Source organism: Gallus gallus, chromosome 3 (assembly GCF_016699485.2).
Source record: "Gallus gallus isolate bGalGal1 chromosome 3, bGalGal1.mat.broiler.GRCg7b, whole genome shotgun sequence".
Lineage (NCBI taxonomy): Eukaryota > Metazoa > Chordata > Aves > Galliformes > Phasianidae > Gallus > Gallus gallus.
In genome coordinates this window covers 36239569-36262217 of record NC_052534.1, presented here as the reverse complement: position 1 = coordinate 36262217, position 22649 = coordinate 36239569, and the positions used below count along the sequence as shown (strand labels likewise).

At 36.3% G+C, this 22649-nt stretch overlaps 1 protein-coding gene across 8 annotated transcripts in view; it reads left to right on the top strand.

The window, feature by feature from the left end:
- The window catches only part of CHRM3 (cholinergic receptor muscarinic 3), a 259107-nt gene that overhangs the window by 68518 nt on the left and 167940 nt on the right, over positions 1-22649 (top strand). For all 8 annotated transcript variants that reach the window (NM_205399.2, NM_001396514.1, XM_046938562.1 and 5 more), the window contains one exon: positions 13344-13456. The gene's annotated coding sequence lies outside the window, so the exon portion shown is untranslated. The remainder of the gene's footprint in view (positions 1-13343; positions 13457-22649) is intronic.

Sequence of the window (22649 nt, the reverse complement as noted above, 5' to 3'; positions counted from 1 at the left end):
TTATAGCTTTATAGAAAATGCTGTGTTTAAAAATGCTTCAAACAGAAAAAAAGAACTAAGAGGAAGAAAATGATAAAAGTGTTCATTTATTTTAAAGCATGAATTGTACTTGGGGAAAAAAAGTTCTATAATATGGAGAACATAGAATATAGTTCATTGAAAAATATTTAAAAGTGAACACTGTGTGTAAGATTATCCTCCAGCTACAGGAGGCAGGATTGCATTCTCTCATCCTGCCGGGGCCTTCAACCCCCTTGACATCTGCTGGAGAAGTAGCACGGTGAAGTGGAGGCAATCCAGGAGGCTCCTGGAACAAACTGAGGATAAGTTCCTGAGCCAGGTAATAGACAGCCTTAACAGGGAGGATGCAGTGATGGACCTGTTGCTCACCAACATGAGTGAACTGATTGGTGATGTTAGTATTGGAGGCTGCCTGGGCTCAACAACCTTTTATGCCTCAGCCTTCACTGGTGACTGTTCTTCATGCATCCCTATAGGGGATGGATAAGAAGTGGGCAATGGCAGAGCAATGACCCTCGCATTGTATGGGAAGATCAGGTTTGCAACTATCTGAAGAACCTGAACATCCATAAGTCTGTGTGTCCCGATGAGGTGCATCCCAGAGTCCTGAGGGAATTGGCTGACATAGTTGCCAAGCCATTTTCAATGGTATTTGAAAAGCCATGGTGGTCAGGTGAAGTCCCTTGTGACTGGAAAAAAGGCAATATAGCACCCATTTTTAGGAAGATGACCCTGAACTTGATGACCTTTAAAGGTCGCTTCTAACTCAAACAATTCTATGATTCTATTTCTTAATAGAAAGTCCTCAGCTATCTCACTTCAGTGGCTTATGCTCTGGTATCTAAAGGAAAATGTTCAAATCTTTGGAATAATGAAATGTGTTCAGGTCACTGGGCAGGAAAATCTTTAGTTTGGCTGGATGTACAAAGTGGACTTCAGTACTAATTCTCCAATACGGGATTAAAATCATACAATTATAATTACTGCTTTGGACAGTTGGAGAAACAGAATCTCTTACAAAAATAATTTGCTTAGCCTGAAAAGAGGTAGTAATTAAGGTTTGTTGACTTACTGTGGTCACAATTTAAAATATGCAGTTGCCTGTCAACAGGGAGTCTGAGAAAGGACTTTTTTTTTTTTTTCACTTGGAGGAAAAAGACATTGTGTTTGAGATCTCACTTTCTGAGATTGGCGTTGTATCACTGCAGTTACAGATATAGGTAGTAAAGATCTTTATTGATTTTATTGGGATTTACTGAAGCCAAACTCCACTTAGTTAACCAGTATTTTCCCTCTTCCCTCTTCTCTCTCTCTCTCTCTCTTTTAAATTATTATTATTATTGTTTCCCCTCCAAGATGTTTTATCTGTAGAAGCCAGTTTCTGAGGCAATCCTTAGGTAGTTACATTTTTGCATGTACTTCTCCATCAGCTTTGTTCAGGATCACTGAGGACCTCATTGTTTTCATTAATTCATGGGCGATTTGCTTCAAAAGCAAATGGTTTCTTTAAAAGGGAGTGTGTAGTATTTGGCTTCCATGTTTCTCTCTGTATTATCTGTTTATATGAGGTTTTAAGTGCAATGAAAAAGTTTACTATCCTAGTATCTTTTAATTCTAAAGAAGAATCCTGGCTTTTTTTTTTATATAGTTACATATAGTTTTTTATAGTTACAGCCAAATTATTCTTTTTGAGGCAGCAATCATGCCAAAAAGGCTTATTTTATTTTATTTAGTTCTTACCTGCTCTCATCCACCTAATTTTGAAAGCCTAACAAGCAGAATGTGATTTTTCTATTATTTTAAATGTCTGAAATTTACTGCTGTGTTACTGAACTTGAGTCTGATACTATAGCAAGGGCTGTTTTATGGCTACTTGAGAGGATTTTAGGCATTTCAAATATATGCTTCTAATTATTCAAACTGGAGAGCAGGGTTAAATGTGATGGCCTTTTTCTATATAACAGTAGTATTTTTGTAGTATATATAATATTATAATATAGTATAATTTATAATTATTATTATAATAATATATATATAATAACAATATACTGATAATAATAGTATAGTATAATTGTAGTATATATAATATATATTATATAATAATAGTAATTTTGCATTACTGATGTACTATATAAAATGCATTGATATTTGCAGTATTGATTTCCTGTAGCTTATATAATTATATATATTTTTGAAAGTAAATAGAGAAACAAATAGGCTTCAAGTATGAAAGATCCTCTCTGAAGGTCGTATTGGAAGGTTATTATCTTTCTATTAAGAAAAAAAAAGAACAGTGGTAGTGAAATAGTAATGAAAATGAAACTGTGGGCATTTGTAGAGGTTGTTGGGTTTTTTGTTGTTGCTGTTTTTTTTGTTTTTTTTTTTTTAATGGAGGCTCTGAGGCTTTGCTTTTTCTTAGAGATGGAAACAACCAAACACAAATCTAAATAAAAGACTTCTTCCTTTCTTCCTTTACCCTATCATCTTTTAGACTTTGCTCTTTGGAAACGTACGCGCAAACTTGCTTTGTACGTTCCAACTTCAAATTAGTTTTTCAAAATCCTCTAATGCTTAAAAAAAAAAAAAACAAAACAACAATCATGTTATATGCTTAGAACTGATTCAGGATTATAGTTAAACATCTTCTTTGTTTAACTATACTTTGAAAAGGCTGTTTAGAGCAAAAGTGTATGCTTCAAACAAAATTTTGGAGTCTCTTCAAAGTTGCAAATTCGGAGGACACACAGTAGAAATGCTGTTGACAGCACATGCTCTGGATGGTATCTGCATGGAATATAAGTCACTTTTTCACTGTAATCTCTTTTAAAAGCAAGTAAATATAGAATGTATTTGTTAAATAAAATATTTGTTTATATTCCATCAGGATGAAACAATCATATCTATTTGTTTTGCCTTACCCTTCTGAAAGCTGTTGCAATGCAGGATTAGGTTTTGTACTTGCAGGATTTAGTCAGTATGCAATTATCCTGTTATGTTGTATAAAGAACAGTTATAAAGTTACATGGCTTTGTGGGTAGTATGAGATAATGATCATGAATAATAAAGATGGAGAAAGTTGCAACTGCACAAGAGTATTGTGTTTTAATCAAAGCATCTTTTGTTGATGATGTTTTATTGAATTATTCTAATTGATTTATTATGGGTTTTGAGATAAATAGAGTGTAGAAATTAGTCTTCACCAGCCTTGAAATCATTCCCCTCTCTGAGGAGTCAATTGGTAAAGGACAGCAGGTGCTTGTGCTCTTCTCCTTCACTACTTGTGCTGTATGCTTGTGCTCTTCTTCATCAGTTGCCAGTGTCAGAGGTACAGTATTGTTTAGCATCAGGGGGATACTTGGCAGTGCTTACTATTCAAATGTAGCATTAAAGCCCTTTGCTTTGCAAACTTCCCAACTTCTTAGTGCAGGTAGGGAGCTGTCATCACGTCAGTACTAACAGGTGTAAGGCTTCTGTACTCAGAGTAACACTACTTGTATTTTCAAGCAGACCCAGCTGAAATTTCCCCCAAAATTTATCCCATATATTCCTGACCAGAATAAAGAACATAGGCTGGGAGACTTGAAAGTGTACGAATTGCTTAGTCACATGCTTCCCAAGAAGCCCCAGAAGAGCTTGGGCTTGGTGTGCCTTGCCTGAAGGTGCTGAGAGAGCTCAGCAGGAGTGCCTGAAGAACCCTGCTCTCACCTCACTATGGTGGCTTAGGCAGGAACACTGGAAGAAAATGGCCTTGCTTGTACTTGTAGTATATGGTGCAAAAAAAAAAAAAAAAAAAAAAAAGCGTTGAAAAGCATGTAAACAGGAAAAAGAAATCTTCCGTTTCGTGCATCCTGTTGGCACATATCTGATAGAAAATGGGAAAAAAAAAAATCAGGAAATAACCTGTCAGATTCCATCTGACCTATGGTGAAACCATATATTTCAGTTTTGTAGTTTAGCTTTTACTAGGCCTTTTTTGTAGCATCTGAATGTAGAATGCCATGATGTCAACCTGCTTTGCCACATTTTGAGTCTACGAGGTACTGGATATTCTCCAGAGTAGAAATTTGCAATAGCCAGAATGTAGCTTCTGAGTCTTTGAAAGCAGCAGAAGTCAATTGTAGTAGAAACCTATAGCCCAAATGTTTGTATTGACAAATCAGACATTGAGAAGAAAGGTTGGGGTGTTTTGCTATAACTCTACAAATATTGCTTTTTCTGATGCACAATCTTTTGTACCTGTTTTATCTACAAAAAAAGGTATTGGCACAGAGTATTTTAAAGAAGGACGTTCTGAAGTCTGTCGGGTTCTGAAAACTATTATTCTCTTTCATTCACATTTCCAGTTCTTATTCCAATTAAATATATTGTATGGCTCTTCAGACATCTTCCTAAAGTTTACAGTGTGATTATTTCTCCATATATAGAATGTTCTTGCCTTGTTTTTTGGAAGCTTTTTTTAATATCTGAAGGTTACTCTTTAGGTCGTAGCTTTTATAGGTTTAGCATAAGCCTTTAATCTCACTTTAATGATTTTTGGTTGTAACTTACTTTCATAATTATTACTAATAAATCTACCACATAACAAAGTACAGAACATCCTGTAGTATCAGAATTCTTTATCTTATTTGTTTATATCTAATTAGCAGAAAAAATACTGCCCATCTCTTCTTATTTCCCAAAAAAGTACCTTCTGAGACACTGTAATAGCTTTGTGTCTTCCTAGCTGCACAGACAAAGAGGGATGTGGAAGAGCACTCAGATTTTGCTGAGAGCATCTTAGTCAGGGAAACGGCATCAGTTGTGTGGGAAAAGTTTGCTCATTTTGTTGTTGTTTCCTGGGGTTAATTTAGAATAAGGATTATACTAAAACAGTAAGAAGAATAGGTCTTAAAAATTGTGTTTTATCACCTTCTATAAAATCAGTAATATGATTTGACTATCTGGGGTTTGTACAGTGTGTAATTAATGCTTAATAACAGAAGGCATCTGCTGAACTAATATGCTGAGCAATTTAGCAGGTTACATATATTCTGAACTGGTGGACATACTCCATATACCTCAAAGACACTTGAACTTCATGCATCTTATACTTTGTATCAAAGTACTTGTTCCTTATGCATTTTGCTATACTACATTTTCAGTGTCTTGGTTTCAGCTGGGACAGAGCTGATTCTTTTTTCATAGTGTCAGGTACTATGCTATGTTTTGGCTATAGGAGAAAAGTAATACTGATAACACACTGTTTTAGCTGTTACTGAGTGGTGCTGTACAGAGCCAAGGGCATTTCAGTTTTTCAGCTTCTCACACTGTCCTGCCAGCAAGAGGCCTGGGGGGCACAAAGATCTGGGAGGGGGCAGAACCAAGACAGCTGACCTGAACTGGCCAAAGGGACATTCCGCACCATATGGCATCATGTAAAAAAAAACTCATGAAACTGAGGGTAGTTGACCAGTGGGGGACTACTGCTGATTGGTTGGGCATCAGTCAGTGGGTGGTGAACTGGTTTGCGCATCACTTGTTTGATAAATATATATAATATTTTCATTACTGTTATTTCTCTCTTCCTTTTCTGTCTCAGCATATAATTTTTCCTCAACCTGTGAGTTCATTTTTTTCTCCCAGTTCTCTCCCCCATTCCATTGGGAGAATGCTGAAGTGAGCAAAAGGCTGTGTGGTGCTGGTACGTCAGTTGGGTTAAACCACAGCATGAAGGAAAATAAATGTACTCAAATTTTCCAACCATTCTTTGTTTCCATCTCTTGTGACTTCCCTTGTACTTTCAAGATCCTACTTCCAATGCAATTCTTCTAGCAGATAGAAGAAACTTGTGGTCTGTGCCTCTTGTATCTCCATTGTCTTTCCATCCCTCAGCAAAAATTCTTTGTTAAATGAGCCCATTGGCCTCCTTCCCTGAGACACAGTTAATTGTTGTCCTAGCCCATATATTCCCTATTTTGAGATTCTGACCTTCCCTTTCCACTAGTCTGCTGCTCTAAACACGTCTTGTGACCTGTAACTTTCAGGAGAAAGCAATGCTTCCACTGCTAGATACCTCTTCTTTGTGATTTTTGGAGTAGGAGAGGTGAGTACCATTGCTTTTCAACTTCATCCCAACTGAGTTTTAAATGTTTTTTTCTCTAGTGTGCTCTGCTACATCCTTTTTAGAAGTGCCTGTATGTTTCTGGCTTTAACCTGTAACCATGAGGTCCCTGAGGTTTTTTGACTGATGCCTGACTCTTGTAAGCACATAGATGCTGACTGTGTTTTAGCTGGTGGTATGATTTAATAAGAAAGTGGCACTGATGCACAGAGTTGAGAGCTCAGTGCCGGTTTATGGCCAGGCAGCAGAGCAAGATGTGAAGTCTTAGGAATGTATTTATCTTTCTTGTATGACTCAGAAAATTACCATAGAATCATAGAATGGTTTGGGGTTGGAAGGGTCGTTAACTATCATCTAGTTCCAATCTCCATGCTGTGAGCAGGTTGACACCCAGTTAGATCAGGCTGAGAAGAGAAAAGAACTTTGTCTTACCAATAATTCTCAAGTCTGTATATCTGCAAAATCTTTCCAATTTTGCAATAACCTACTTTTTGTCACATTCTCTAGTGAGTTTTCTTCAGTTTAGAATGTGCAATAATGAAATTACTCTCCATTCTGAAGTGCTACTATTTCTTTTTATTTTTTCTTCTTATATTTTTAATGGAGGAGGGGAGAATCTTCACTAATTCACAACTGCATCTGTCAGAAGCTAAGGCCGCTGGAGCCTACATACATCACAATGAGGGAAATCATAATGAACTCTAGACAAACACATTACATCAGTAGTTGCCAGATGAAGACAGCTAATGCAACTAATATGAAGGCCATGAATTCTGTTTATAAGGTTGTCGCTAACCTCATTGAGTGCCCTGCAAAATGGCCAGTTATTGACAGCTTAAATTACCTTATGTAGCAAGACTGTGACCTGCAGACTCTGAAGCTGCAGCTTTCTTTCCCTCACCTCTTAAATTCTTTCTTTGCTATCAAGAAACAAGGACTGTTCTCATATTTTTAATCCCAGGTAGTATATGCAGTAGGCATCAGCAGTACCACACTGGGTGCCAGTAAGGAGGAAGAATGACACTTCTAAGGGGAGTAAAACCAGACCCTGTGCCACTGCCTCACTGCTGATCCAAGTCCACGCTGTTGATGATGATGCGTATTGAGATGCCATGAAGCTGTTCCAACTTCATTTCTCCCTGGCAGGTTTTATTATATTGTAGGTAGTATTTGAAGGTTTGTTATTTCTTTCCACAAGTGATGATATGGCTGGCATATTTAATGTTAACTGGTGTTAATTAATACCAATTCATTAAAGGATTAGTAGCTATTCGGCAGGCATATACTGACCACAATCATACTGCTGCTCTCAGGATTATCTGACCAAAGGAGCCATGTTCTGCCGTGAGACTTTAGCTGCCATCAAACCCAGATAGGCTTAATTCCTAGGTAGAATGCTGTTTTCCTTTAATTTTGTTTTTCAATTAACCATTGTTGCTCTCAAAAACTACTTGAAGGGAGGTTGTAGAGAGCTGGGGGTTGGCCTCTTCTCTTGTGTAAGTAGTGGTAGGACTAGAAGAAATGGCCTCAAGTTGTGCCAGGGGAGATTCAGGTTGGATGTTAGAAAATACTGCTTTTCAGAAAGAGTGGTCAGGTGCTGGAATGGGCTACCCAGGGAGGTGGTGGAGTCACCAGGCCTGGAGGCATTCAAGGAACGCTTAGCTGTTGCACTGAGGGACAGGGTTCAGTGAGAACTATTGGTGATAAGTGGATGATTGCACTGGATGATCTTGTAGGTCTTTTCTAACCTTGGTGATTCTATGATTCTGTGACAGGCTACCTGTTATACCATCAGTTCTGACTTTGTTCCTTACTCCCCTGCTTTATTCCTAACCGAATGGCAAAAGGTGAGGAAATGATAGTGTGGAAAACTAGGTTGTACAGGAGCATCTGTACTTCCCCCAGTTATTATTTGGTTCATAGCATATGAAGCCATAACTATTTGATTTGCAGTATCAGTGGTTGTTTACAAAATTTTACTGTGTTGAGAAGCAGAGTCCTTGGCAGGTGGCATCTGCTATTTGCCATTGATGCATTAAGAATATTCAGGGGGGAGGGGTACCAACATAACCATTTTCTGCCAGGTGGAAAATAGGTCTGAAACTTCTCATTTAGGAGAGAAAGGGGAAAAAAAAAAAAAAAAAAGGTAGTTGACAGGTACAGAGCACAGTTATTCCTGCCCTCCTTTGGCAGGGACTCAGTTGGAGACTGAATACTGCTGTGAAAATCAGCCTTGCAGCACCTGTAGGTCACAGAAAGGAATGTTCATAGCAGCACTGAAGAACGAATGTCACATTTGCATTACATATTTGCTCAGAGCAGAGCTCCCTCACAGGAAATACATTAGCCCTTTTTCTTTGCCTGATGCCCTGCTAATGAAAAAGAGTGAGTGACAAGGGAAGTTCATGTGTTGATTTAGGAAGAAAGACTTTTAAAAATTACACAGTGTTTCAAAATGATTTTCAGATGATAAATGCATGGTTTATTCTCATCCACGCCAGTGTAAGATGTGATGTTAAGCATCGGCCTATATGAACTGACATGTTCACTCTGCTATTCTGTGCTTTTACAGCAGCAAAACAGGTATTTTTTCAATAAGGCTTTAAAACCATGCAGACAAGTGTTAGCACAGCATTGAGCCTTCATGCTGATGAGAAGTAAATAGCCTAAATGCTGATACAAACCATGGTTTGAATGGGAAATTAAGAGCAAATTGTTCATCTAAATACTTTTAATAAATACTCAGCAGAAATAAGATACTGCTAGTGACTGCTACACCTTCCTACTTCAACTTCAAGCCAAACTGATGCTGTTCATGCAATCATTTTTATTTTGAAATAAATTAAAATATTATGTAATTGTTACATGTATCAGCATTGAAGTCTTAAATTCATTGCTATCACTGAATGAGGTTGTAGTATAGTAGGGAATCGCTGCGTTAAAAGCAATAAAGCATGTTCAAAGGAAATGTAACTTCTGTTTCACAGTTAAATTTTCTCTACTATAAGCATTGCTCGCTGTCCAGAGATCACAGGTGTTTGGCCCTTTCCTCCTGAGTCTGAATGGAAAATCCATTGTTTGGAAAGCTAATATCAGCCAAATCCTTGCGAAAATTGAGATTTTTTTTTTTTTTTTTTTTGAGCAATGCATACTGCCAGATGTACTTTTAATTAACTGTGCTCATAGTACAGCTTAATTACATTTACTTTTTGGACATTTATTCTTTTTGGAAAATAGCATTTTAATGGAAAGTCATATTCTTTGGCCTCTGAGGAGCAGATTTTTTTTTGGATTGAGCTTGATTGGTTACACTTTGAAAAGAGGTCAGTGGCTAATAGCGTTTGTATAAGGACTAAAAAGCACTTTATCAGTACTCATTAGGCATTGTGGTTATAAGGTCTCACTGTTAAAACAAACTTGAGAGTTTCAGGCAATAATAGGCAACCCCACAGTTCTAAAATACTGCATATTCATAACATAAACCAAGGATTGATTAAAACAACAGTTACAAGAGTTGCCAGGGGCCAAAATGTTCAGTCATCTGGATATGATCCAGTTTAGTTCATTATAAGGGGACAGATGCATCCAGTTTCTCTTCCTGCTGTACACAATTAATATATTGTTATTCTTCAGCGTGTTATCATAATCAGTTGGCATTTAGCCTGCCATCAACACAAATCTTGGCGTAACAAAACCTAACAAGAGATTTTCATGCAGATAAGGAAAATTGTATACATAGCTATTAATTTGAATACCATCACTGATTTAAAACGAGCTGTACATCAAGTATTTATCATAAAAGTTCCTTAGCATTTGTGCAGGTTTACAGGGTGGGTCCTGGTTAGCACAGTGTAGAGGTGGTGAGACCTTTGGGGTTTTGCCTTTTCTTTTTGTTATCGATTCCAAGGAGTGGCCATGGTTTGATTTCAAAAAGGAAAGAATTATGCTCAGAATTAGTACTGCAGGCATGTAAAATGATCTCCACTGTGATACATTTTGATGAGTGAAAAATGATGAATGTAATAAGCAAATATATATATTGGAGGGCTGCATGCTTTGTTCCCGAGGCTGTCACTGCATGTGTAGGTGAGCAGCAAGGGAGCAGGCCTGCAGAGCCTGATTGTATGGAACATGAGAAATTCAAGAACATTCTCAGTGTCAGCTGAGCATTTGCAATTAGCTTTCCAAGAATCACCTTTCACTTGTTGTGAAGTACATTCAAAATAGCCGTGGCTTCTGATTAGTTTTCAGTGTGGGACGCCTGTTAGAAAAAAACTTACCCTTATTGGAATGACAGCACAGAATTTGATAGAGAACGATGTCTGCAAACTTCTTCTGTCAATTATTATCATATCCTTGAAAACAACTTCCAGTTAGCGGAATCAATTGCTAATTCATGTTCCATCTGGATGCTTATGTAGTTACTTAAGATATTGAAAAAAATGCCCTTTTTTAGAAGTGCTTTTGTGGAGATGGCAATGAGGCATAGGCATGGTCCAAATCTGTTTCTAAGTGAACCCAAATTTACCTCAGTTGGAGACTGTATCCTTTCTTGCTTCTCTGACTTTAAAGCCTGTGGGCTCACTGTGTGCTGCCCACTCTGCCACTGCACTAGTCTGTGTTCCCATCATGGGGCTGGTTGCACTGCCCCTTTATGATGCTAATGTGCAAGGTTCATGGTCTTCTACCTGGCTTTGTGTGCACAGCTATGTGTTTGCACCCAGCAGAGAAGGAATAGAGTCTCACCATCCCACCATGTCACTTGCATGCTGGCAACAGACTAGGACTAGCTGCTATGAGCAGATTTGTAGCTGTTAGCATTTCGGATATTTTGGTCTTTGTTTCCTTTTTTAAAAAACACTTAAAATATTATTGTTGTAAAATAATTCAGGTTGCTGCAGGAGAGAAATTGAGAGTTTAATAACTTTCAGAAATATTTAGGAAAAGCCTCTGTTGAGAATATTGCCTTATTTGTTCTTGTGTGTACTCCAAACAAAACAAAAACCCACAACGTCGTTCATCCCTGCAAAGTTCATTTTTATTTCTTAAGATATGGCATTCAAAATAATCCAAAATGTGAGTTTCTTACTACTTGAAATGGTGTAATTAGACAGAGTAGAGTTATTCAGAAAATAAAGTTTATCTGGCCAGGCCATGTTCATTGTACTCATTGACTGCTTTCTGTGTCCTACAACTTCTCACACTGCAAAGAAGAATTAGATGGAGTTTGTGAAAATTCTGAAGAAACTGCTGCTGGGGCGGAAAGCAGAGTATGTGCTGGTATATATTAAAAAGAAAAACAACAACAAATCTTTTGTAATTATTGCACGGATTTTATATATTTTAAGGGAGAGAATACAGCGAGTGAAAAATTCTCCAGATTTTCTTTAATGTTTTGTTCGTTTGTTTTGATTCTATGATCAACTGAAGTCTAATCTTGTTCAAGAGATGTTACCCTTGAGGGGAAAGTCTAATTACATGATTTCCCATTTCTTTGTCTTGGCAAAGCCAGGCTGGTGCTTTTTCTTAAGTTCAGAGTTGGAAATGGTGAAAAGCAAGCTATTTAAATAAAGTAGGTAGATGTCTTTATCTAAACATCTTATGGGAAAAGATTATTCTAAAACTGTTGGTTCTTGAAGACTGTGAAAAAATAAGATCTTTTAAAAGATCCCAAATGTCCATATCAAATTTTCATATTTTTCACATTTTATTTGAATGTAATTACCCTATTTAGCTGTAAATTTTGAATTTTCTATTACATAATACATTGGCATGTTATAATAAAGCTGAAAACTTTTAATACTGCATTAAAAATACTACAGTAAACAGTGAAATGCTGTCTCCACAGATGAAATACTTCTCAAAACAAGGACATAGTTTGAGCGTATATCCGTAGCTGCAGAGTCAGGTTAAACTGTCTGCCTTTCCTCTGTGCCTGTCTAACTGTGCACTACTCTGTCCCTAATGCCAGCACTGCTGGGTCTGTAGCCAAGGGTGAATGGTTGGAGGAGACAGACCTGACTTGAAAGATAAAGTATGCCCAACTCCTATTCTCTTGTGCTGAAAAGACAGCAGGAATGCAAGAATCAGGAATAATAAGTAGCCCGGTGTAGGATCTGCTTTAAGTTGCTGAGCATCTGTACAAAGTCCAAACGTGTTTGAAAATATGTAGTTTTATCCTTTGAAAGAGAATTAGAAAATGTGTATAAGAAAGTATTTATTTAGAAGAACACATGTATTAAAAATGGTTGGTATTGACTGGAATGTCTTTTCCTCAGCATGTTTGTTTTAAATTTCACAGTAGTCTCCACGGTGATAAAATATTCTCATGTTTCTGCCAGTTAAAAAATTATTTCCCTTGTACAGTAATTCTAGATAAGAATATTTGGTTGTAGAAAATTTGTGTGATGACATTTTCTACTCACTCAATTTTAATAAATTTATATATGACTTGGCTGAGTCTGTAATTCAGTGTTTATAACAGATTTTTTGAGAAGAAGGGCGGGACAGAGGATTAAGTATTTGCAAGGCTCATGCAGCTTCCTGAATCAACAGAATTTACACGTAGGAGACAAAAGGAAGATGTAAGATGTGGTTGCAAACAATTTCCAGAAAATAGTCAGAAAATTACATTCATTTAAGTTAAACTTTTTCCTTTAAATGTGAAAAGAAAATCAATTTGATAACTTTTAAGATCTACACAGTTCCATGGAAAGTGTAAAACCTCACCTGAGACAAACTTCTGAAGTTTTATTCTATATCTGATTAAAAACGTATTTGGGACTCCCATGGTTTCAAAGTAATCTGTGAATGACCAGCCACAGTGTTCTGATCACATGTTCACTTTAAGTCATGACTTCATTTTAACTTCAAATTTGAAATAGATTTGTCCTCGAGAAAATACTGAAAATGGAAAATACCAAAATGAGATTCTTCAAAATGTAGCCCCCTACTATCTCTTTTCACTCTGAGCAAAAAAGTATCTTCCTGAAAGCTGCAAAAGCTTCAGAAGAACTGCAGATGAAGTAACTGAACAAAAAATTATTTTATGTTATATGATAAACTCTTGCTAGATGATGATAGTATGAAACAGGCTTTTTCTAACTTTCCTTAAAGTATGTTTTAAGGAGCAATGAAAGTTAAAATTGTGTTTTAAATAAGGAATTCTCAGTTTTTATTATTTCTTTGTCTGATAATCTTTTGTGTTTTTGTCTTTTTTTAGATCTTGATCGTTATGGCAAAATCTTTCAGCAGTGTGTGGTATATCCAACTACAGGCCGGATGAACTACAGTCATCTGAAACATGATATATATATCTCCTCTTCCTTGTTCATGGTGAGTTTTGTTCCTGTATTACAAACTCAATAAATACCTTTTTTATTTACTTCAGAGAAGGAACTGCACTGGATGGTGCTCATATTGTTTTTACTTGGATTAGCCTAGCATTGTTAATTTACCTTATGTGTAGAAAACATTTCTTAAGCTGTTCAAGGATTTAAAAAAAAAAAAAAAAACAGCTTACAAAAATTTCCTTTCTTTTTAGATGATTTTAGAGCTATGCAAAGATCTTGATACATACCTTGAATTTCTCCTTTCAGCTTGAAAGCATTTTTATCTCAGTGTTTAATATTTTAGGTCAAATTGGATTCAAGCCAAAAGCTTTTTTTTTTTTTTTTTTTTTTTAAGTATCAGAGATATCACAATGTATTTTATGTATTTAAGGGGGAAAAAAAAGCAACTGTGTTAGAAGTATAATTAAAAACATAAGAAAAATATGTTGGAGAAAATATTTAGAGGATTTTTCAGTTTTATTTTTGCACTATGTCTATACTTTATGCTTATAATTGTTGGGCTTGTAGTATCCATGAGTAGTGTTAATGTTAAAAACAAGGCTCCACGTGGTATAAGAAAACTGCCATTTATGATTTCCACAGTGTCCAGACATGCAATAATGTGATCCAGAGCTCAAGCTGTTCATTTGGCTAAATGAACATTTAACACTGACAAACCAAATTTGGATATCAAAATGTTCCACTGACTGTTCTATAATACACCAGAAATAGAAACCCAGAGTCCTGCCCAAATATCAGGTCAATCATTTGAGATGAAAATTCCCATAGTCCTGTCCTTCTCCTTTTTTAAAGGATTTTAACCTGGCTCTTATGGCAAAGTTTATTTGTGATTGATACTGAGTTTTCTGGAATAGGTCATTAGCTATTGTTAAAAACTGTATGAAAAGTTTGTTACCTTAAGTGTAAGTCTGTAGTACAAGTTGGAAGAAAAGGTCTGACAAGCCAGCATGAAAAGTATTTTTTATTTTCCACTCCTGTTCTAGATTTCAGAGTCCTTAGAAATATGCAACAGTAGAAAAACAAATCAGAGATGAAAGCAATGAGAATAGAAAAGACAAAACAATTGAATTAGTCAAAGCCATTCTTACAATGTGCTTAAGTACTGTAATGAAGTGACACAGAGGCAATACAGTTTCCAGAGATGTGTTTGCACTTGATAATGGAAAGACATGTTTAAATATCCTGTATAAATGGATAGGGATATTTGCTAGCGAAATTGGTTACTGTTATTTTTGGTGGAAGTAAGTTATTTACATAGTGAAATGGCCAGAGGTATAGCACTCCTTTTTCATCCTTTGGAGGGCACTTTTCATCTACCTCTCTTACCAGTGTCAATCTGGCTTTGCATTTCAAATGACATGCCTAAACCAGACTGCTCTGATACCAGAGAACCAGATAAATAGCAAAGAAAACATCACCTTGCTTGTTTCCACTGGCAAATTATTGGGAAAAAAAAAAAAAAAAAAAAAAAAAAAAGTGATACTGTTTGATGGTTTATCTAGTACCTGTTGATTCTGTGAGGCAGTTCCCTGGGTATTCATTGACTTCTACATTGTTCCCTAACCAGGCTTTTTATTTGCAGAATTAGCTGATTTGCTTCAAAGACTTGACCTTTTCTTTTCTCCTCTTCTTTATCAGCACTGTGCCATGAATTTCTGAGCCTGTTTTTGCATCCTGAATGTGCACTGATTCATGGTGAAATAAGGGCTTTGTGACAGGACTGGTGGAAGGACTAACCTCTTTAAACAGAGAAAAGGATGTCTAACCTGTATGTGTAAACACTGCAGGATTTTGTCTCTTGTTACAGAGATCTGCTGCACCACATTTTACTGAAGTTATTCTGTGTCCACCCACATGAGAACAGAATACAGTCTACAGTGTTTCCTTCGTGACCAAACTAATAAAAAAAAAAAAAGTCATATTTTAAATTCTTGTTTAGGAAATATCTTTGTACGTTGTGCATATGATTAAAAACAAACAAACAAAAAACACAACAAAAAACTGCTTGCTTTGGCAGTCTATTCATCAGTTGCACCCTTCAAGCAAAGAGGACAGGTGTGAGAAAGGCATGTTGGTCTCCCCCTCACTATCATGCCCTCTCAGCACTAAATACAGATTCTCTATAACCTAGAAACTTAGCTTGAGGCTTCTCTCTCACTGGATTTAATTTAACATGGACATAAAGAAGTAGACAGTGTTACTACATGATGCAAATTCTGGAGGATATTTTCCTACTACTGCAGCAGGAATGTTATCTTGAGACTAGATGAGCCTTATTTGTTGAATTCAAAACCTATGGAAGAAGGAAGATTCAAGAAAGGAATAGACATATAGAATATGTAAAATAGTAATTTATAATCATATTAACAGTAATTCCGGTTTGCTCCTAAATCTCGTACTCCTTTAGCTAGACTAGGCAAACCTACTACAGGAAGATGTGTTGAGCTGGTGGTGTCACCCTTTTAGAGAGTGTGCTAAAATATAGGAAGTTACGTGAAAGAGAAGTGGAATGTCTTACAAATAAGGAGTACTGGAAATGTAAAATTTACAGTTATAGCACGCATTGTATCTTCATTTTGATTTAAATCAGCTGATACCAATTTTGGCATGTCATTGTGGATGAAAAGTACAGTCAGCTCCACTGAGATTAAAAACAGACAAAATCAAAATCTGAAACTTCATTTACTATTTTAATATTTAAAGGCTTTTTTCTTTTTAGATTATGAATATGTAAAGTCAGCACAGAATGACAAAAAATAGCTGTAAAGAGCAGATGCTAGCTGCTGTTAAGGAGACATTTATGACAATTAAAATGAGGATATATAAAACATTAAAGGTCAGAACATCTACAAACAAGATAAGTGGGTGAGACCATATGTTAGGTTATAAGAATAACTGAAGAATTTTAAGTACATGATCTCATTACTTGGTAGGCACAATGAAAAAAAAGCCTAGAAAGCTCAAAGAACTGTACTAGGTATCCCAAAGTCTGAGTACTTACAAGCTATATTTTGGAGTGCTACATAGTGTAGACAACAACTTCTAGGGATAACATCAACAATTGCTCAGTGGTGTTAGAGCTATATTATCAGACTCTAAATGCAAGCAAAGAAACAAAAACTCATAAAACCCACACACCAGACTATCACCAAACAAAACATGGAGGAGGTCAAGCCCTGGATCTCAATTTCAGATGCCCTTCTTAGCTCAAAACAACCTCTGTCAAAAATCACATACAGAAACCTCCTAGACCAATACTAAGTATCGGTACGCTTGGGTGTTAGATGTTTATGTTGCTGAACTCTAGTTTCAGCCTCTCTGCTAATGGCTCATTGCAATTCAGTGTTCTAACTGAAGTAAGGTGTTCCATTACAGTTGTAAATCATGGTCAGTAAGTATGAAAAGCAATCCATTTTTGTTATTTCCACTGCTTTCTTATTGTGAACATTCATCGTTCAATAGATTGATTTTCATTAGGGTGTTACTCCACCTGTTCTCATATAGATGCCTACTCTGAATCTGGATCTGTCCTATCTGCTGTGCTAACTGGTAGCTGGGCTTTCTGAACACATCATGGGCTTCCTCTGGATGCCAGAGTAAATGGCATAACAGGTACACAAAATGAATCAAAATGAAACATGCATTATTTATGGAAGTAATCACAACCCTGCTGAGACACAGTCTGCTCTGTGATGCCTGCAGCAAATAAACAGAAACAAATGAGTAAGTGTCAGCATTTGTCTTGAAAATTTCTGGTCCAGGTGAATTTGAACCAGGTTTTAATGCTGTGTCTGAACATTCAAATACAGTTAGGATTCCCCCTCACACTTTTCCTTTCCTTCTGTCCCTTCATTATCAAGCAAATACTGTGTCTGTCCAGCATCAAGACTCCTGAATAACTTCTGCCACAGAAGCTTCAAAAACCATGGACAAACTCTCCTCAGAGTTGTTTATTGGTTAAGGCAAAGCTCAGTAACACAGGAGGTATTGCAGTTGGTTTGCTCTCTGTTAGGTATTTGCTGTTAGTAAGGAATCTTGACTAATAGTTTTATATCATAACAGATCAGTGCATCATTTCATTTCCTTAAGACACAGCTTGTGTCCTCATAACATGAGCATAAGATTTGGTTTTAAATGAACTACTGCAAGAAATTTCTTTATCTGAATGGAAACAGTGAAAGATTTTCATTTTGTGTCAGTTTGCATATGTGCATGGTTGTCTTCTGAGTTCACAAACTGTGCCAAGTAACTTCTGTAGGCTTCTTACATTAAAAAAAAGAAAAAAGAGTAAATTAGTTAAAGATGATTGGAATGAGAAGAGTATGTATGGTAGTGCTGCTGTTGTGTTTAAATTCTATACTGATCTGAGTAGCATCATTTGTGTGCTACCTTGCAAGGCAGGAGATGTCAGTCACTGTGTTCTCACCATATCATTTGGGTTTCTCTTGGTTAGTGGTGACAGACAAGTTTTGGGGAAGTGCTTTCAGATGATGATAGACCCCAGTGGTTAATATATTTTGATCATTCACCTCCAAGTTTTGTTTACTTTGGTCCTGAAATTTAAGGTAACTCTGCTGCCAAGTGCTTGTGTTGCCATTTCTCAGGGCAGCTGAGCTGGCAGGAGGGGACACATGGTGTCACTGTGTGTGGCATTGCTTCTTCTGCATGCTTACAATTCTAAACCACACAGCAGTCCGTTTTTCAGTGTAATTAACTTCACTTTGGGCAGTTTAAATACCTAGGGAGTATTAAATATTGTATACGTATGGATTATAACTTGGGACCATTTTTACTCTCAAAATTTAGGACCTTAAATTTTCCTGGAATTAAGCACGCAAACATTTACCTAGAAAATGCACCACGTTTCTTCCTGAAAAAACCTAAATATCAGTCTTCTGGGAATCTATGCAGTCTGGTGAGCATTTACGTTGCACTGCAGACAGATGGTACTTCCTACATCCCTGTGAAGCTTGAGTTTGGTAAATCACAGTTTCTCACACAAAGGTTTCAACAGGGAGAAAAGTTTCTTCTTGGGAGAGTCAAGGGGGAAGAAAAAGGTTTACTACTAAGAGTACTTAAAGGAATTAATGATGATGTTTTTTAATTTGTTTTTATGTAATTATCAGGCAAAGTTCCTTTCTGACTATTGTTTTGGAGGTTTGTGTTACATAAATATATATGTCGGAACTAGATTTTTAGATGAACATTACTTATTCTGTAATAAACAAGTTAATATTGAGATGTTCAAGGCTATGTGGTCTTGACTGTGGGAGAGGGAATCTGTCCTTTGCTAATCAAGGGGAGGAAAAAAACATTAAAAAGCTTGACTGAAAACATTTTTCCAGTCATCTAACTAATTGGATTTAGATTTAGATTAGATATTAGGAGGAAATTCTTTACTCAGAGGATGGTGATGCCTTGGAACAGGTTGCCCAGAGAAGATGTGGATACCCCATCCGTGGAAGTGTTAAAGGCCAGGTTGGATGGGGCCCTGGGCAGGGGGGATGGAAGTAGATATCTTTAAGGTCCCTTCCAACCCTAGCTATTCTGTGATTTTATGTGTTTGAGGGTCTTTCTTTCTGAAGAGTCTGCTATCACAGCCATGGCAGCACTGCCCATAAATTAGTACCAACTGCATATTTGCTGTTTGGACCTTTTGGCAACCAGCAAGTCACTGATGAAATTCCTGAATAACGTAGACCACTCTGAATTGCTAATGTGAAGAGATATAGATTTGTTTTTCACTTTTTTTCCCCCATTATTATTTATAATATATTAATGTTATTCTGTAATTTCCTCAATAGCAGAGAACTATTATAAGGACCTGTGGCAGAATTAAACGTTAAGCAGAATTAAACGCCAAGGTCCTGGGCTTGCTCCCCATACAGGCATTGATGATGATAATCATTTTGACATGCATTCAATAAATGGCTTTGCAAAGCGCAATTTAAAAACAGGTAAGAATCACTGCTGCTCTTGGACTTCCCACTGATCAAATGCCTATATCTCCTCTCGCTATGATTATAGTTTTTAGTCAGCATTAGCAATGGTAGAAAAGAGGAAATAACAATTGTGAAGACACAGTTTCTCAAAAGCAATTTACATTTCTCAAATAACAGAAAAATATCTAAGGTTTTGAAAGGACTAATGAAGTGCTAGAGAAGGGGAGGAATGAGATTCGTAAGTTTAATTTCATGCTGTTATAGTAGGCATCCTCAGTTCAATTCAGCATCAATTGCTTTTAGATGAGCTCTGTATTAAATCTGAGTAAATTTATTCATAAATTCAACTTTTTAAAAAAATTCTTGTCAATAAAAGCTTCTTGGTATTGGCAATCTGTTAGCATGAATAGAAGTATCTCACGAAGATCAAACTATTTGTCCTGGTTTCATCTGGGATAGAGTTAATTTTCTTCTTAGTAGCTCATGTGCTGCTGCGTTTGCGATTTAGGATGAGAATAACGGCATCTGGAAAGCTGCATAAGTGCCGATTTTTAAAAGTAGAGTAGTCATACTTTCTGCTAGAATAACTACTGTTTGTAGATACTTTTGCTTTTTTCAGGCTCGTGGTTATGCCAAATTGTTACTGCATACCCTTATTTGTCAGAAAATTAACAGAGTTGAAGTAAAGCATAAAATCATTGAAAATTTTAAGGATCTTGTCTGTTTTCTGCAAGTTTACATAAGCATCTCTTCTGACTGCATTTTCTGTGATTTAAGCGCATTTTACAATGGTCTGCAGCAGCTCATATGGGCTATAATTTTTTGTGTGCAAGCCTTTTTTTTTTTGGCAAATTCTTATTTTTGTTGTAAATTATTTGCTGAAATACTGATGTAAATAGAATTGATATCAAAAGTAGTTCTCCATCATGCTAAAATATTAAGAAAATGGTAGCTCAGGTACACCAGGATACTGGTTTTAAATAACTGGCACTATTGGCTTACTGAGACGTGTCTATTATTTCAAGCATTAATATATGCTGTTTTATGTTAATTTGCTGGATGCCATTAACTGTGTTCATTTTTGTGTAATGTATATAGATATGTACATGTATATATAAAGAAAAGGGAAGCATAGCTTAAATAATATAGAAACAGATTAAAAATAAGTTGTTTGGGGGAAATGTGGACAGCATCCTCTTATGTAAGATGAGCAAACTTGGAAAGTAATGTCTTTCCTTTAAAATAAAACCTGCACCATTTTTTAAATTGTGTGCTTTATCTGTGCTCTCTATCCATAACTGTGCGTCTCTGATAATGGATATCTTTACAATGACAATAAGATTCAACTGGTGTCTCTCAGTTGTCAATGGAGAGAGACAGGCAAATAGAGAAGGCAATTCTTCTGATATTGTCTCAGATAGTTATCTTAGGAGGGGTTAGATTATACTCTGGAGTTGACTGTGAATGCAATTTTTTTTTTTTTTTTTTATTAAAACAGGGCCAAGATAAACACGAAGAGCTCAGTTCTATACTTCCTGTAGTTATCTTTATTTTGTTGGAGCTATGGCAATTGCGTAGAACCATAGAATGGTTTGGGTTGGAAGGTACCTTTAAGATCATCTAGTTCCAACCCCCCTGCTATAGGCAGAGACACAGTCTATTGAGCAATTGTACTTGAACAAGTGATTCTGCATTTTAAGTGCACAAAGGCTGCCTCAAAATGGCAGGATCTTTCTAGCAGGAAGAGACAGTTAACTATTGTTATTATGCAGCACAATTAAAACAAAAAGTCCTCAATTATACTGGCACTTAAATCAGTGTTGTTCTTCAGATCTTTTGTTTCCTTGATGGTTTGACATTCACAGCAATAACACACTTCAGTGTTGTATTTTACCTGCTCCCTTTTTATATGTAAGCAGAATAAAGCAGAATATTGAATTTCTTAAAAATTGTAGTTTATTTGGAAAAAAAAGAAAAAGAAAAAGGAAAAAAAAAAAGATTTGGAGAAGCAAGACTCTTCAAATCATTTTCTACTTTTTTTTTTTAAGTTTTTTTTTTTAAGTTTTTTTTTTTTAGGAAAAGAACGATGTATTTCAACAATATCCACTTAGTTTGTACAACACAATTTATCTTTTGTCATTTCTTTTTTAGAAAATCTTAGTCTTATTTATTACTACTTTTTCTGATTTGGACATGCTTGTGCTGCTCATTGCCTTTCATGCTAACTATTCTATCTAAAGTAATAATAATCTTTGCTTCTGAGTAGTGTCTTTTGCACGCCTTACACAGGAAGAACTGCACTGAAGGACATGGTTTAGTGGGCATGGTGGTGATGGGTCTGTGGCAGGACTAGATTATTTTAGTGGTCTTTTCCAACCTTAATGATTCAACGATTCTGCAAAAATGGTGCTTCAATGTAGTGTCACATTAGAGTTTTCTCTGTGTTACCCATTATGGTAGCTTTTTTTTCAAATACTTGTTATTTCTGGTATTTTTGTAGTGTCCTATCTTTGTGGTGCTAGTAATTTAACATGTTTATTCATGTAGTTTTCCATGGATTAGATATTTCCCCTCCTAAGTGAAATGAGCGTGCTGTTTAATAGTCATGTTTCACCACAGCAATGTGGGCATTTAAGTGGTGTAGAAATTATTTCCCATTGGAGAATATATAGGTTTCTTCAGGATGTAATACTTGCAGTCTGAGTTTCATTGCCAGCCAAGTGAAGTTAATGAGTTGACTCTGCATTATGCAGGACCTTCTTGAATGGTGCTAATTTATCAATGCCACACATTAAAGCTGAAATCTTCTGAGTGAGAAATAACAGAAAGGCTTCAATCATTTCCACTAATAAAAGAGAATGTGCCATTTGGGGTTACCCTGACCAGATTTGAACTTGTATTACATCCCACATAATAACCTTCTTAGTACATTTCAGTGGCATAGTCTTCTGGTCTTTAATTCTTCCTCTAAGCTGTTCTGTGGCTTGGCACAGCAGCTGAGCAGCTGCTGTGTTGCCTCCTCGATGTAAATTCGCTTAAAAAGCCTGGAAAAAAATGGTTACTCTTAGAAACAGGTAGCACTGCAGTAGCTTTTAAGAGGTGTTTAAAGTATCCCGTGGTCTGCATTTTGCTGCCTGAAAGACTGTTAATATTTTGGCTTTACTTCACGAGTGATAGGGAAGAGCTTTTTTCATTTAGGAAAATCATGAAATTATGAAGTTGGGCTGTCTATAA